Genomic DNA, 13,595 nt, shown 5'->3' with positions numbered 1-13,595 from the left:
ATGTCCCAGCCTGATCTTTCCCTCCCAGGGTGTGCAGCAGCAGCTCCAGCACTGAAATCAGTTTAAGCTGCTTTAAAAAAAAAGAAAAAAAGGAACATTTCAAGCTATTGAGATCCCCCTCCACACACACACTTTGGGAGGTCAGAAAGAAACTGCTTTGAACTGTTTAAAAACAAATCTGAGGCATCATTCATCTTCATTAATGAGATATTTAACCAGTTCCTTTTAATAACTTTTTGATGCATATGCCAAATGAAAAAACATATTTTAGGCTCAGTTTCTGATTAAAAGACCATTATGCTCCATAGCCCTTCCCACCTTAACTCCTAAATCCTGCTTTTTTTCCTGGTATCATCATCACATTCCCTTGGAGCAGGACAGGTTCCTTCTCACACCCTCCATATGCACCACCGTGACTTGTGCCGGCGAGGCTCTGCCCACAGGTCAGGGAAAGGAGGTAGTTTTACCGTCTGTCCTGAGTCTTCTACAGTGCTGCCGTGCAGGATTTAATCTCCTGGAGAGGGTAATCCCGATGGATCAGTCTGTCAGCCTCCTTCTACCTGTTTGGGTATGAATTATATTGGGTGCTGGAGTGGATTTTCTCCCGTTACTGGAAATCAAAGCCGTTCAGTAGCAGAAATTTGAAGCCCACTCCCAAAGGATCACTCCAAAGGTGTGGTCCTCCAGCACCTTCCCAGTGGAGAAGAAATATTTAGTGCCAGTCAGAAACATCAGAGCAAGCCGCAGAGTGGTTCTTCTGAACTCCGGGGTGGGGACCACCAGTTTTTGGGGGTCCTTGATGCCCAACAAGAAAGATATAGGGAGAGAAAAGTCCTTTCATAAATCAGAGAACAAAGGGAGGAAACATAGAAAGCAGAGGGGGTACTTTCCTGTTTCTCGAAGAGCAGAAGAAGAGGAATGGGGAAGGCAGCGTCGTTAAAGTGAAATCCCCGACTGGAATGACAAAAGGAAAAGAAATTAAAGCCAGATTTGTTCCCCTGGGCTGAAGGAAGGAGGATCCCTTTTGGTTTGTTCCTTCTTTCTTGTTTCCTTTAAAGACAGGAGATCAATTGCGGGGCTTAATGAGAACCGTCTAGTGCGAGAGGTAGACAATGCGAGACGGAGAAGGATGTCCCAGCGCCCCGGAGATTTTACAGCAGCTTTGAGCATCAGGATCCGTCCCTGTAAGTCGCAGCCCATCTCCGGGCCGCGGCGTTGTGCAATGTGAGCATCGCGCGGCGCCGAGCCCGTGCGGTCCCAAGCGGGGACTGCCGCCGGCAATCCCAGTCCTCCTCCTGGGGGACCACCGCGTCCGCGCATCCCTCCTCCAGCGAAACACCCACGTTGCGACCCGGCGATGCGGACGCGAGGCGCTCATGGCCGGTGGTGAATCGGGATCCTCTGGGGCTGCTGCGGCGGTGACAGCATTTGCAGGCACGATCCCCCTGAGCCGCCTGCAGCGTCGCTGCCCGTGATCCCTCATCGGGATCTTCCTCATCCTCCTCCTGGTCAAGAGGCTGTGCCTAATCGGGCTCCAAACTGAGGAGGTTTTGGGGCACTGATTTTACGTTGAAGGTAAAGTTGGGTGCGGGATTTCTACCAAGAGCTAAGGAGGACTTGCTGGGATGCTACTGGGATGTCCCCTTGGAGGGAGAGGAGAGCGTCTCCTGGGGAAACCTGTCTGGGAGAGTGTCCCAGAGAGCATCTCAGCACTCCTGGACACCCTCAAGGGAGATGGGGGATGCCCGTAGGAGGCAGATGCAAATAAACCTGCTCTTGGCACGCTAAACTCATGCCAACATAGATGCCCCATCTCTCCTGGGTTTAAACCCTATCGCCCATTAGAAGGCAGGGAAGGATGCAGCGGGGGGGGATAAAATCCCTGATCATTTCGTCCCTCATCCCAGGAATGGCCACCTCCTTCGCCGTCTCCATGGGCAGCAGCGAGAGCTGGACACGCTTGGACACATCTGTGCCTCTCCTGGCAGAGCAAAGCCTCCCAAATCGGTGCGGAGCCGCCTCTTCGGAGGCCTCAGTGCCCGGCCCTGGGGATGCATCCTCTTTCAGAGCGAATTATTTTCTCTGTCATTTGATAGGTCTCGAGCCCAGCACGATCCCTTGAGCTTCAGCCGGAGAGAGGGACCTTTCACGGGGCAGGTAAGGGGGACGGAGAGGAGGGGGAGCAGGTCTGCGGTAATAGCTCTGAACTTGGCTTGGGACTGTTAATGGATGCAAATGAGCTTTTAGCTACTGGGTCACTCTGCGGTGTTTTGTGCAAAGGTTTTGTGCTCTTAACCGTAACTGTTCACGTGCCCGCCTTGAATGGTGAGGGGCACGGCAGAGGCTGAAAGGATGAACAGGTACCTTCTCACACCAAAATGTTAACAACTTCCTCCCCACGCTGCTTGCCAGCTCCGGAGATTTGATACGGTTTCACCCAGGCCTCGAAAAAAACCTTTGCAAAGGGTTTTTTTCTGGGCCCTCGTCACCCTGGATATTTAATACTCATTTATGGATTTGCTTGCTGTCATGCAAAAAGGAGCAGAGGATGCAGACAGGGGGCGATGCCACCCAGTTGTCCTGTACCAGTACCCCCAAACCAGCCCAATGGGGCATGCCACGAAGCACCTGGTTATTGCTGAAGCTACTAATTTCTGTTCCCATCATAAATCTGGGCTATTTTATGCAGGAAGATGGGTTTTGCCTTCTCAGAAAACCTGAATGTGGTTCAAACTAGTTAGGAATTTCTTTCCCTGATTTTTAGCTGGGAGCATGGATTGATTCTGGTTTTAAGGGAGTTTTCCTTAAAAGAAAACTGAATTCTGTGAGGGGAATGGGAAAACCTCCTCGTGACTCAGTGTTCCCAAAGATGGGCTAGAGAAACCATCAATGTGTCTTTTAGGAGACAGAGAAATACTGAGAGCCAGCATCACCCCCACCTCATCCACGAGTGAAATACCGATTTATTCTGTGGGTTTCAGCGGGGCTGTTGTGTTTCCTTTTAATCAGAAGGTCACATAAGCAGTTTGCAAGATTCAGACTGGTGCTGTTTGAAAGGGGATGAAGCATTTTTGCAAGACAATGAGCTGTGTTGCTTTCAGCTTCATTCCCCCTGTCCTTGAGGGAAGTGGAAAACTTCCCCAAGCTTCCCAAAACTAGAAAGACTTGTTCTGAAGAACACTGTTTTCTTCCTTTTGCCCAATACCTTTCCTCTCTCACGAACCTCTGTCTCATTTTCTGGACACGGAGAAGAAAGATGTCTCTTCTTATTGCTTTGCTAAAAAAATAAGGTAAATTGAAAATTACTGAATTCTGATGGGGGGAAAAGAGCTGGTTTATGGATTTTTTTTTTTCTTTTTGGAAAAAAGAAAAAAAAAAACAATTCTCACTTGTGCCTAACTGGGGTGCCAGCCCTGGTGTTACCCCACTATGGCAACAGACACCCATCCCTCCCCTATCCTGCTTTTCAGTGCCGCCTCTTGTCCCCAAAGCTGGGTGAGCTCCCAGCACCATCCTTTGGCTCAGGGGCACCATCCTGCACCCCTCTGCACCAGCTTTCGAGCAAGTTGCAAACCCAGGAGCCCCGAGTGGGGTTTCTACCCCGGGGTTCCCCCCCCTGTGCCACCAGCAGGTGCTTGGGTGCTTCACCCCAAAGCTCTGCAGCGAAGGGTTGACCCCATCCCAGAGCATCTTCCCTCTGTTTAAGGCTTTTTGTCCTGGAGGGATGCAGGTGCTGCAGGCTGGGAGGGTGCAGGGTTAGCGGAGGGGGGGGTCCCTCACTTGGGGTGGGCTCTGCTGGGTGCCCAAAATGCTGGGTGCCCCAACCGCCGGGCAGAAGCACCCTAAACACTCTGACCACCCTGGCTGTGGGCGAGCTTGGGAGCCAGCCACCATCCTCAGCTATTTGAGCTAAAAGAAAAGAAATTTTTTTCAAGGTATGGAGGGGAAAAGGGGATTTTTGTGGGGATCCTTTAGGAAAGCATCTCCTCGGCGAGGAGCCCCGCTCCAGTGCTGGGCCATGTCTCTGGAGGGCAGTGTGTGCCCGGCACAAGCTGAGCCCTTCGTTTCGGCGTTCGGGGAGACAATGAATCCCACGCTGAACTTCCTCTCGTTTGAGGCTTGATGTGTTTTTCATTTAGGTCTTGTTTTGTTTTCTTTCTTTTCTTTTTCTCTCCGCCCCCCCACCCCCCCACCCCCCACCCCTTCTTCCCTATTTTTCCCAGCGGGATTTAATAAGCAGAGCAGGCAGGACTCAAGGGACGGGAGCCGGCAGTAGGGCATCGCCACGGGGACATTAATGTGCACGTCGGCTCCAGCCCTTAAAATCACGAGCTGCCGTGCAAAAGCCGGTGGTCTCCACCGCTCTCTTTCTACATTTTTTTTTTTTTAACTCTTTTCCAAAGGATTTTGGATGAGTTTGGGAGAGGGGATGGGAGCAGGGAGGGGAAAGGGAGCTGGTGGGAATCTTTAGCTGGTGGAGAGGAGGGTGAAAGTCCGGGATAACGGTGTAAATCCCAGCCCCTTTCACGTGCACCCGGCATTTTCAGCGAGGAAAACCTGGTCTTAGAAAGCGGTTCCTGAGCAAACTTTGAATTATTCCTGCTCAGCGTGTCCTTGAAGTTGCCTCTTCGGCTGTGTTTTGTATTAAAAGGTCTGGGATATAAATAGTGTTTCAGCAGCATCTTCAGAATCTCATCTCTTGAACATATATACATGCACACATGTACCCCTCGCTCCCTCCTTCCCTCCCTCCCTCCCCGCCGGTCCCTGTCTCGGATTACCCTGGCATTTTCTTTTGAGATGAACGGAGAAACTTCAACGTAGTTTATTTTCCTTCAGAGCAGGGTAAGATGTTTCTCGTTATGCCTTTTTAATTTTCTAAAAGGCTGCATGGCATGTAGAATAATAGTGGCTGTATTCTTGCAATGATGCAAAAATCCTTCGCAGCCCACCCTTTCAAGTAATTATCTGCTGCTCGCAGAAGACCCAGGCAGGGGAAAAGCCAGATGGTTTTCAAAAAGGGCTGAGATTTGGGAGAATGGTTTTGCTGGTAGCAGAATAAAAAAGGAAGTTTGTTAAGAAAAACAGAATAAATACCAGCAGGGCTGGCGGGTTGGATTTTCAGAAAGGCATTTAAACCAGATTTTTTAGGGCAATGTTTTGCAGAGATACTAGAAAGGAAGATAAAATAGGAGACGATCCAGAAAGCAAGCAAGAAATTTTTTTAAAAAGGAGGATACTCTGGAAAAGAATCTCTTCTCCTTGAAAAGAAATTTCAAACCAGGAGACATTAAGGAAAGACTCTGGATACCTGAGATTATTCACAATGTACAGAAAATATTGCCAGCTTGCAGGGAAAGGCAGTTGCATCCCCTTTTATTTGACACACCGAGGAGCTTAAATCTTCCTATTTTCAGAAGCAGGGGGAGAAAACATGCAAAATGTTCCTAATTGAGCGAAAAAAAGCAACAGAAGCTCAAAACTTTCTGTGTGCAGCCCCCGCCGATGCCCCTGAGCGGGGCTTCCGTGGGGACGCCTGCCCGGAATTTGGGATTCGGGATGCTCCGAAGGGGCATCGAAGCATTTGGCCACTGGCTTATTGCCCTGGCATTCAGTTTTAAGAAGGAATGGAGGGACGGGATGGCTTCTGGGGAGGTAGAAAGGGGCTGAGAGCGACCGCAAAATGCTGTTGCAATGCGGGGTGGCACCTGGGGGAAGAAAATTGAGTGTGGACGGGAATAAAGCTGTGGGTGGGATAACCCCGAGGGGCTGCGTGGGTGTCCCTGGAGCATCTTCCTGAGGGAGCATCCAGAGCTCAGCCCTGATAGCAGGTTATGAGCAGACCCAGACACCCCGCTTCTCACGTTATAAGGTGGAAAAAATTGAGTTGGGGGATTTTATTTTATTTTATTTGTGTATCTCTCTGGAGCCACCCTCTATAATAACGCCTGGAGTGGGACCAAGGCGCGTTTCTTTTCCTTGGGAGGAGGCGTATGCACAAAAAGGGGAATATCAAAATGATCTCGTTTCTGTCTCTCTTCGGTCTCATATTGAACAAAGGACAGATGGGAACAAGAAAGGAAGAAAAAAATATCACCTGTTCCCATCCAGTCTTGGAGAGATTGCAGTCATTATCTCGGCAGCTTCACATTTCTAAAGGGGCTTCATTTTTCTTTTAAACACTGGCATCTTGTTAAAAAAACGAGAGGAGAAATCCCCCATTTAAGTCCCCCCCAAACCGAATGGCTTTTCCTTGCCTTTCCCTGCCCTCCCCACAGCCCCAACTTTAACACCTGGGAAAAGAAAGTCGAAAGGAAATCCAACCAAAACAAAAATAAAGGCCCCCAACCCTGGCTTTTCTCGATGGCGTTTCTCCATCTGACAAAAGCCTTTGGTTTTCTGTCATTCTTTTCATTTCCTTGATGGCTCCCCAATTGTCAAGCCTTCAAGAAAATGCACTTTAGCTCTTTGTCCCCAAATGTAATTTGATAAACTCTTTGCAGAAACATTCTGGTTTCGGAGGCTTTTCAAAAAAAAAAAAGGGAGAAAAAAGGAAAAAAGATAAAAATAAAAAGAAAAAAAATGCCACGAGCTGCTCCTGCAAGGGGTGCGAGTGGGGGAGACGATATTTGAGAGCCTATTGGGGTATTTTAAATAAAAATAAGGGGTTTTGCAGCGGGGCGATGGAGGAGAGGAAGAAGCGGGACGGAGGGGGCCTGGCCGGCGATGCGGGCGGGCGGGCGGCAGCCGGGGCTTGGGGGAGCGCGGAGGAAGCTTTACATTGTCATCGTCCCTAAATGCTTATGAATACTCATTTTCAAGCAGCACCCTGTGGGCGGGGACCACCCCAGCTTTCACGCTATAAAATGCTCCGGGTTTCCCTGGCGTGGGGAGCCGTCCGCGGGACCTGCGGCTTCGGGGTGGCTGAAGTCAACTTGGACTTCAAGGTTTGGTAAGTGGCAAAAATCATACAGATTTTTATTCTCATGTTTTTCCCCTGGTGGGAGGTGGTTGCCGAGCAGGGTTTTCAGTACCAGGGAGCTGCACCCAATCGCTCACGAAATATCTGTTCCCCATCCTTCGCTCCCCTCGGTTTTTATTGAACCGCTTCTGCCCAAGGGGTTTGTTGTTGTTTTCTTTCATCTGAGGGGTGAAAAAACCAGTGATGACAACTTCGAAATTTCATTGCAGGGCTTTAAAGGCGCCTGGTTAAAAAGAAAAAAAAAAAAAAAAAAAAGACAAAGCAAAACAAAGCCCTAAACCAGAACCGGGGGCCTATTCCCAGGTGGGGGAAGTGGTGTAATTCCGCTCCAAGCAGGGCACGCTGGCTGCTGGGCACCCCCCCCCGGGGACTCTGGCACGCTTTGGGGGGAAAAATAGCAAAACTGATCAAGAAGCAAACATTAAATTGGAGGTTTGGTTGCAAAAATTACATTGCAGATTTGGTGGCAAACATTACGTTACAGACTTGGTGGCAAAAAATAAGTATCAGATTGGGGGGGGGGGTGTTCCCCCCATTAATAGCCTGGCAGGTTAAATTACAAAGGAGCTGGAGCTGGGATTTCTCTGCAATGTAAAGCTTCCATACATCCTGGCTGTCCTGCAGTGCCTGTGGGAGCGGCACAGCGGGCCCTGTGCTTCGTTTGCCGTACAGGTGGTTGAGCGGTTGGAAAGTACGTTGTGGTCCATCACAGAAAAGTTATCAAATCAGCTATAAAAGTGTTGCCAGAGGACAATATTCATGCCCACAAGAAACCAAACAGACCATCAGACCCCAAAAAAGCAGCAACATTCGTAGCAGACAGTTAGCAGAGAGTCCAGGCTCAAAAATTGAAGTTATTTGCGTGAATTTGATTTTTTAAAATTGAGTAGAAGTAACGTCACACGCTCTGTGTGGTGTGAGAGCAGTGCGATAAAGCCGGTCTTTGAATGAGACCTGAAAATTGTACTTGTGCATTTCCAGTTCCTCCCAATTCCCCTTTTGGTGGGTTTTGCCTGCACTGGCTGTGATACAGACAGGATGAATCAGTGTATTAGAAAAAGGGATGGGACACGAGCAAGCATTCAACAGCTAGAAAAAGAAAAGGCAATGTCAGAAGCAACTGCTCCCTTTGAAAAAAAAAATTAAAATAAAATGTTACCTAGATGTGCCTTCCGGATTATTTCAGGGCATCCACTCCATCCGTGCGGCCGAGACGGACGCAGCTCGCTCTGCTGGGGACGGCAGCGGCCGTGAAAGAGGGGAAGGAGAATGCGCATGGGGAGGTTATGTGTGCAGGGAGCAAATCAAGCACCAATTTTTACCCTCCCGTAGTGGAGGAGCCAGGGGTGACCTGGAAAGGCAGAACAACCCCACGTTCACTAATAATGAGGATATCCAAGTAAGGCAGCGCTGCATTTAACCTACGGGACTCTCTGCTGCTCTCTCCAGCCGAAATTTAACAGCGCTGGAGTTTTTCAGGAGCTGCAGGGAGAGCATCGCCCTCCCTGGGGAAGTCCAAACCCATGAAATTTGGAAAAGAGAGTAATTTGGTGCTTTAGGGCACAGAGCAGCATCAGTCAGCGGGAGAGCCCCGAGGCAGCTTGTCCTGGGGCAGGTTGTTCCCTCCTTGCACTGAATTTTCCTGCTTTTTCCCAGCATGGGAAGAAGCAGGAAAGTTCATGATCCCGTGTGCGTTGCAAAATCGGACTCTGGGGTCCGAGCTCATGGGGAAAGCAGGGTTGAGCCCCAGGATGTGGGAGCCAGTAGCGTTGAGCTCCAAATCCGCCTCGGCGTTCATGCTCAGCCGCATCCCGGGGTTCCTCACCTTCGCCCATTCCCGGTGGGAGCAGCATCCGCCACCGAAATGCTCCTTGAGGCTGGTTTTATCAAACCTGTTGCCTGCTGGTGCCATCACCCATCTCCTCATGAATTATTGCTCCCCTGTTGACCTTCTCCACCCTGTTGGCAATTTCACGGGCTTTTGGCTTTATTTGTGGATAATGATAAAATTATCCAGATTACGGTAAAAGTTAGGGCAAAACCAGGACTGTCTGGGCAGAGCCGTGGCTGCGCCCCACTGACCGGCTTTCAGCGCTGCCACTGACCTTGGAAAAGCCATTTTTGCTCTGGAGTCTCATGAGTTTATCTCCAGAGGGCAGAATTCCTCCAAAAAAAAAAATAATCTTTTTTAGGCTTTTTCCCCTTATCCTCGAATTTCCACCAGCGGGAAAAGAAACAAATTCTTACGAAAATACGTGTGGGTGGCTTATTCCTGTCCCTCTCGAGCCCCTCAAAGGGACATTTTCACACAGTGAAAGCAGTGGGAGACATTTCGGGACCCGAGCTCTGTTCACACGTGCCGCTGCTTTGGGGGGGGCCGAGAGCATCTCAGGGATGGGTTTTTCCCTTGGGAAAGGGAGGAGGAGAGCGAGGCAGACAAGGCCTCCCTCTTTGCTGGGCATGGCTACGGTTGGCCCCACGGTTTGGGGGTTCCTGGGGTGTTTTCCGTGGCAGGCGCTGCCGTCGGGAGCCGAAGCGAAGCTGTTGGCAGTGGATGTCCTTCTCTTAAATGTCTTTTTGTGACTCTCAGCCCCCAGCCCAGGTCTGATGTTGTCGCTGCCCCGGGAGAGGCCTGATGGGGGGGGGGGTTCAGCGAGGCCGGCGGGTGGGATCCAGGGCTGCAGGGTGGGCAGGGAACACCGGGGAGCGTGGCAGGGGGAATTTGGGAAAGGTGCTTTGGGAAGGTATTTAGGGAAGGGATTTTGGGGAAGCGCTTCAGAATGGTGTGAGGCACTTTGGGAAGGTGCTTTAGGGAGGCACTTGGAGAAAGCATTTTGGGAAGGTGCTGTGGGAATATGCTTTGGGAAGATGCTTTAGGAATATGTTTTGGGAAGGTGTTTTAGGAAGATGCTTTGGGAAGGTGTTTTAGGAAGGTGCTTTGGGAAGGTGCTTTAGCAAGGTGCTTTAGGAATATGCTTTGGGAATGTGCTTTAGGAAGGTGCTTTGGGAATGTGCTTTAGGAATATGCTTTGGGAATGTGCTTTAATAATATGCTTTGGGAAGGTGCTTTAGGGAGGTGCTTTGGGAAGGTGCTGTGGGAATATGCTTTGGGAAGGTATTTAGGAAGGTACTTTGGGAATGTGCTTTAGGAAAGTGCATTAGGAATATGCTTTAGGAAGGTGCTTTGGGAAGATGCTTTAGGAATATGTTTTGGGAAGGTGCTTTGGGAAGGTGCTGTGGGAATATGCTTTGGGAAGGTATTTAGGAAGGTGCTTTGGGAATGTGCTTTAGGAAAGTGCTTTAGGAATATGCTTTAGGAAGGTGCTTTGGGAATGTGCTTTAGGAAGGTGCTTTAGGAATACGCTTTAGGAAGGTGTTTTGGGAAGATGCTTTAGGAATATGTTTTGGGAAGGTGCTGTGGGAATATGCTTTGGGAAGGTATTTAGGAAGGTGCTTTGGGAAGATGCTTTAGGAATATGCTTTGGGAAGGTATTTTAGGAAGGTGCTTTAGGAAGGCTGCTGTGGGAAGATGCTTTGGGAAGGAGCTTTAGGAATGTGCTTCGGGAAGATGCTTTGGGAAGGTGTTTTAGGACGATGCTTTGGGAAAATGCTTTGGGAAGGTGTTTTAGGAAGGTGCTGCGGGAATGCTCTTCGGGCCGAGCCGGCCCAGCGCCCTGCAGGGACGAAGCGGTGCTGCGGGGGGGTGCGGAGCGGTGCGGAGTGTTCCGCGGCCACCTGCGCTCCGCCGCCTGCAGTGCCGCCGGCCGCCACCGGGTGGGGCGGCAGGGCAAAGAGTGAAACCGGCGCCGGGGGGGGCTGCCGGTCCGCACCGGGGGACGGGGGGGGTCCTGGACCGGGATGCAGCCGAGCTGCAGCGGGGGGGGGAGCTCCCTGCAGGGGGGTGTACGGGGAGGGGGGGGTCCCTGCATACCGGGGGGGGTGTCCTGCGGGTGGGCGAACTGGGAGGCACTGGGGGGGGCTCTGGAGGTGCGCGGCGGGGGGGGGATGTCTTCCTCCGGCGGGGTGGTGATGGTGGGAACTCCCATCGCTGGGACACACGGGGATGGGAAGGCGGGGGGGGGGGGGGGGCGGGGGATGTCTCTGTACCGGGATACCCGGGGGGAGGGGGGCAGTAAGGAGCACCCGGGGGTGGGAAACCCGGGGTGGCGGGGGTCCCTGTTCCGGGGGTACCCAAGGATGCGGGGGGGGGGGGGGAATCGGTGCGGCCGCCGCGGGATGCTCCGGGGGGATCCCCGACCCCCCCCCCCGGGGCCATCCCCGGCCCGGGCCGGAGGGGGAGACGCGGGGAGGGGGCTCCAGACCTCGCTCCCCCCGGGGTCACCCCAAAAGAAAGGCGGGGGACACGACACCCCCCCCCGACTCCTCGGGAGTCGCAGGGGGGGGCCCTGCAGCCCCTCTCGGCACTCCGCAATCCCACCGGGCACCAGACTCAAACCAGCTGGGGAGGCTAAAGGGGGACGCGGGGTGGGGGGGGGTGCGGGGGGGGGGGGCGAAGTTGAAGGGGGGAACTCAATGAACTTTTGTTTTTCCTGTAATCTGAAGCAAATGCTTTGCAAAACTGCCTGTAACCAGGCAGCCCGGATACCTGCCTTTGCCTCCATCGCTGCTGTGGCTGGGCGGGGGGGGGGCGAGGGGGGGGAGCGGTATTGCAGCCTCCTGGGCAAGGCAGGGGCTGGGTTGGGAACAGCCCTCGGGTAAAGCGGGGGTCCCCCAGCCCTGATCTCCCCTACCGTGGGAAGCACCGGGGGGGGTGTCAGCCCCCCCCCCAAAAAAAAAGGGGGGGGGTGGAATATAGCAACCCCCCCAAAAAATATTGTGGGGGCAGCGAGTAAATCATTTCAAGGGGCAAATCACTGGGAGCAGCTAATTGGTGGGGGGAAATCAATGCAAGTGGGCAAATAATTGGAGGGGGGGGGATCATTACAAGGGGCCAAATCATTGCACGGGGTAAATGACTGAAGGGACAAATCGTTGTAGTGGGGTAAGTCGCTGCAAGCAGGGAAGCAAGGAGTTGCAAGCAGGGAAATGGGGGGGGTCAGTATCGGTATGGGGAGGGTAAATCATTGAAGGAGCAAGTAATGAAAGAGGGGCAAATCAATAGAGGGGGTAAATTACTGGGGAGGGGGAAAATCATTGCCTGGGGCAAATTAGTGTGGGGCACTGGGGTAAATCACCCCCCGGGGCCAATTAGTGTGGGGGTAAATCACTGAAAGGGGAAAATCACCGGGAGATAAATCTTGGGGGGTGGGGGGGGTGGGGGTGTCATTGCGAGGGGGAAAAACATTGGGGGTAATTCTGCCGGGGAAGAAATTATTGCAAAGGGGAATCGTTAAGGGTTCAATATTGGGGGGGGGATAATTCTAAGGGGGAAATCATTGGGGGGGGGTCGACCTTGGAAGAGAGAATCATTGCAAGGAAGAAAGTCATTTGGGGTTAAGTATCGGGGGGGGGGTGTCATTGTAAGGGAGAATCATTAAGGGTTAAATATAGCGTGGGGACCATTGCGGGGGGGGGGGATCATTAAGGATTAAATATTGGGGGGATGATTGCAAGGGGGAAATCACTGAGGATTAAATATGGGGGGGGACTGTCGCAAGGGGGAAATGATCAAGGATTAAATATTGGGGGGACGATTGCAAGGGGGAAATCATTAAGGCTTAAACATCGGGGGGACCGTCGCAAGGGGGAATCACCGGGGTGTGTGTGTGTGGAATCCATTTCAAGAAAGGCATCCTAAAATTTTGGGGAGGGGGACTCATTGCAGAGCAGGCAAACCACGCGGGGAAAGGAGCTGGGGGGGGGGGGGGGGTGCCGGAGCTGAGCCACCCTTGTCTCTCTCCGCAGGCCGAAGGTACGGACGGAGGCGGAGGAGGAGGAGGAGGAAGGAGAAGGAGGAGGAGGAGGAGGAGGAGGAGGAGGAAGATGAGGCCGAGGAGCGCGGCGTGACCGTGCGGCGGGCGGCGGGCCAGGGCTCGCACGCTCCAGCGCCGCGTCCGCCCGGCTCGTCCCGCCCCCCCCCTTTTTTTTTTTTATTTTTATTTTTTTTTATTTTTCTCCCCCCCCTTTTTTTCTCTCTCTCCCCCCCCCTTCCCTCCCCGTTCCCCCCCCCCCGGAGCCCTCTGAAGTGAGGGTGGGTGTGCGGGGGGAGCAGCCGTGCTGGCGGCCAGCCCAGCCCCGGCTTCCCCGCCTCTATATAAACACACATTGACTTTCTTTTTTTACTCCAACTCAACATTGAGAAGGGGCTATACCCGGCAGCCCTGCCTCCCTCTTTACAGAAGTCTGGTGAAAACTCTGGGGCTAACAAATAACCGGCATGTAGAGAGAGATATATATTTATAGAGATATATTTATATAGAGAGAGATAGAGATATAGAGCGATCCGTCTCGCTCCGTGTGTATAGATACATATATATAGCTATTTAATTCGTCCATCTCGCCAGGTCGTGGCTGAATTATTTTATGATTTTTTAATATTTTTTAAAATCTCGCTCCTTTTTTTTTTTTTTTTTTTCCTTTCTCCCCCCCTCCCCCCTTTCTGGTGTGTGTGGCTTTGCCTTGAAAGCGAGCGAGAGCCAGAGCATCCGCATTT

Source organism: Buteo buteo, chromosome 1 (assembly GCF_964188355.1).
Source record: "Buteo buteo chromosome 1, bButBut1.hap1.1, whole genome shotgun sequence".
Lineage (NCBI taxonomy): Eukaryota > Metazoa > Chordata > Aves > Accipitriformes > Accipitridae > Buteo > Buteo buteo.
This window is presented reverse-complemented; position numbering follows the sequence as displayed.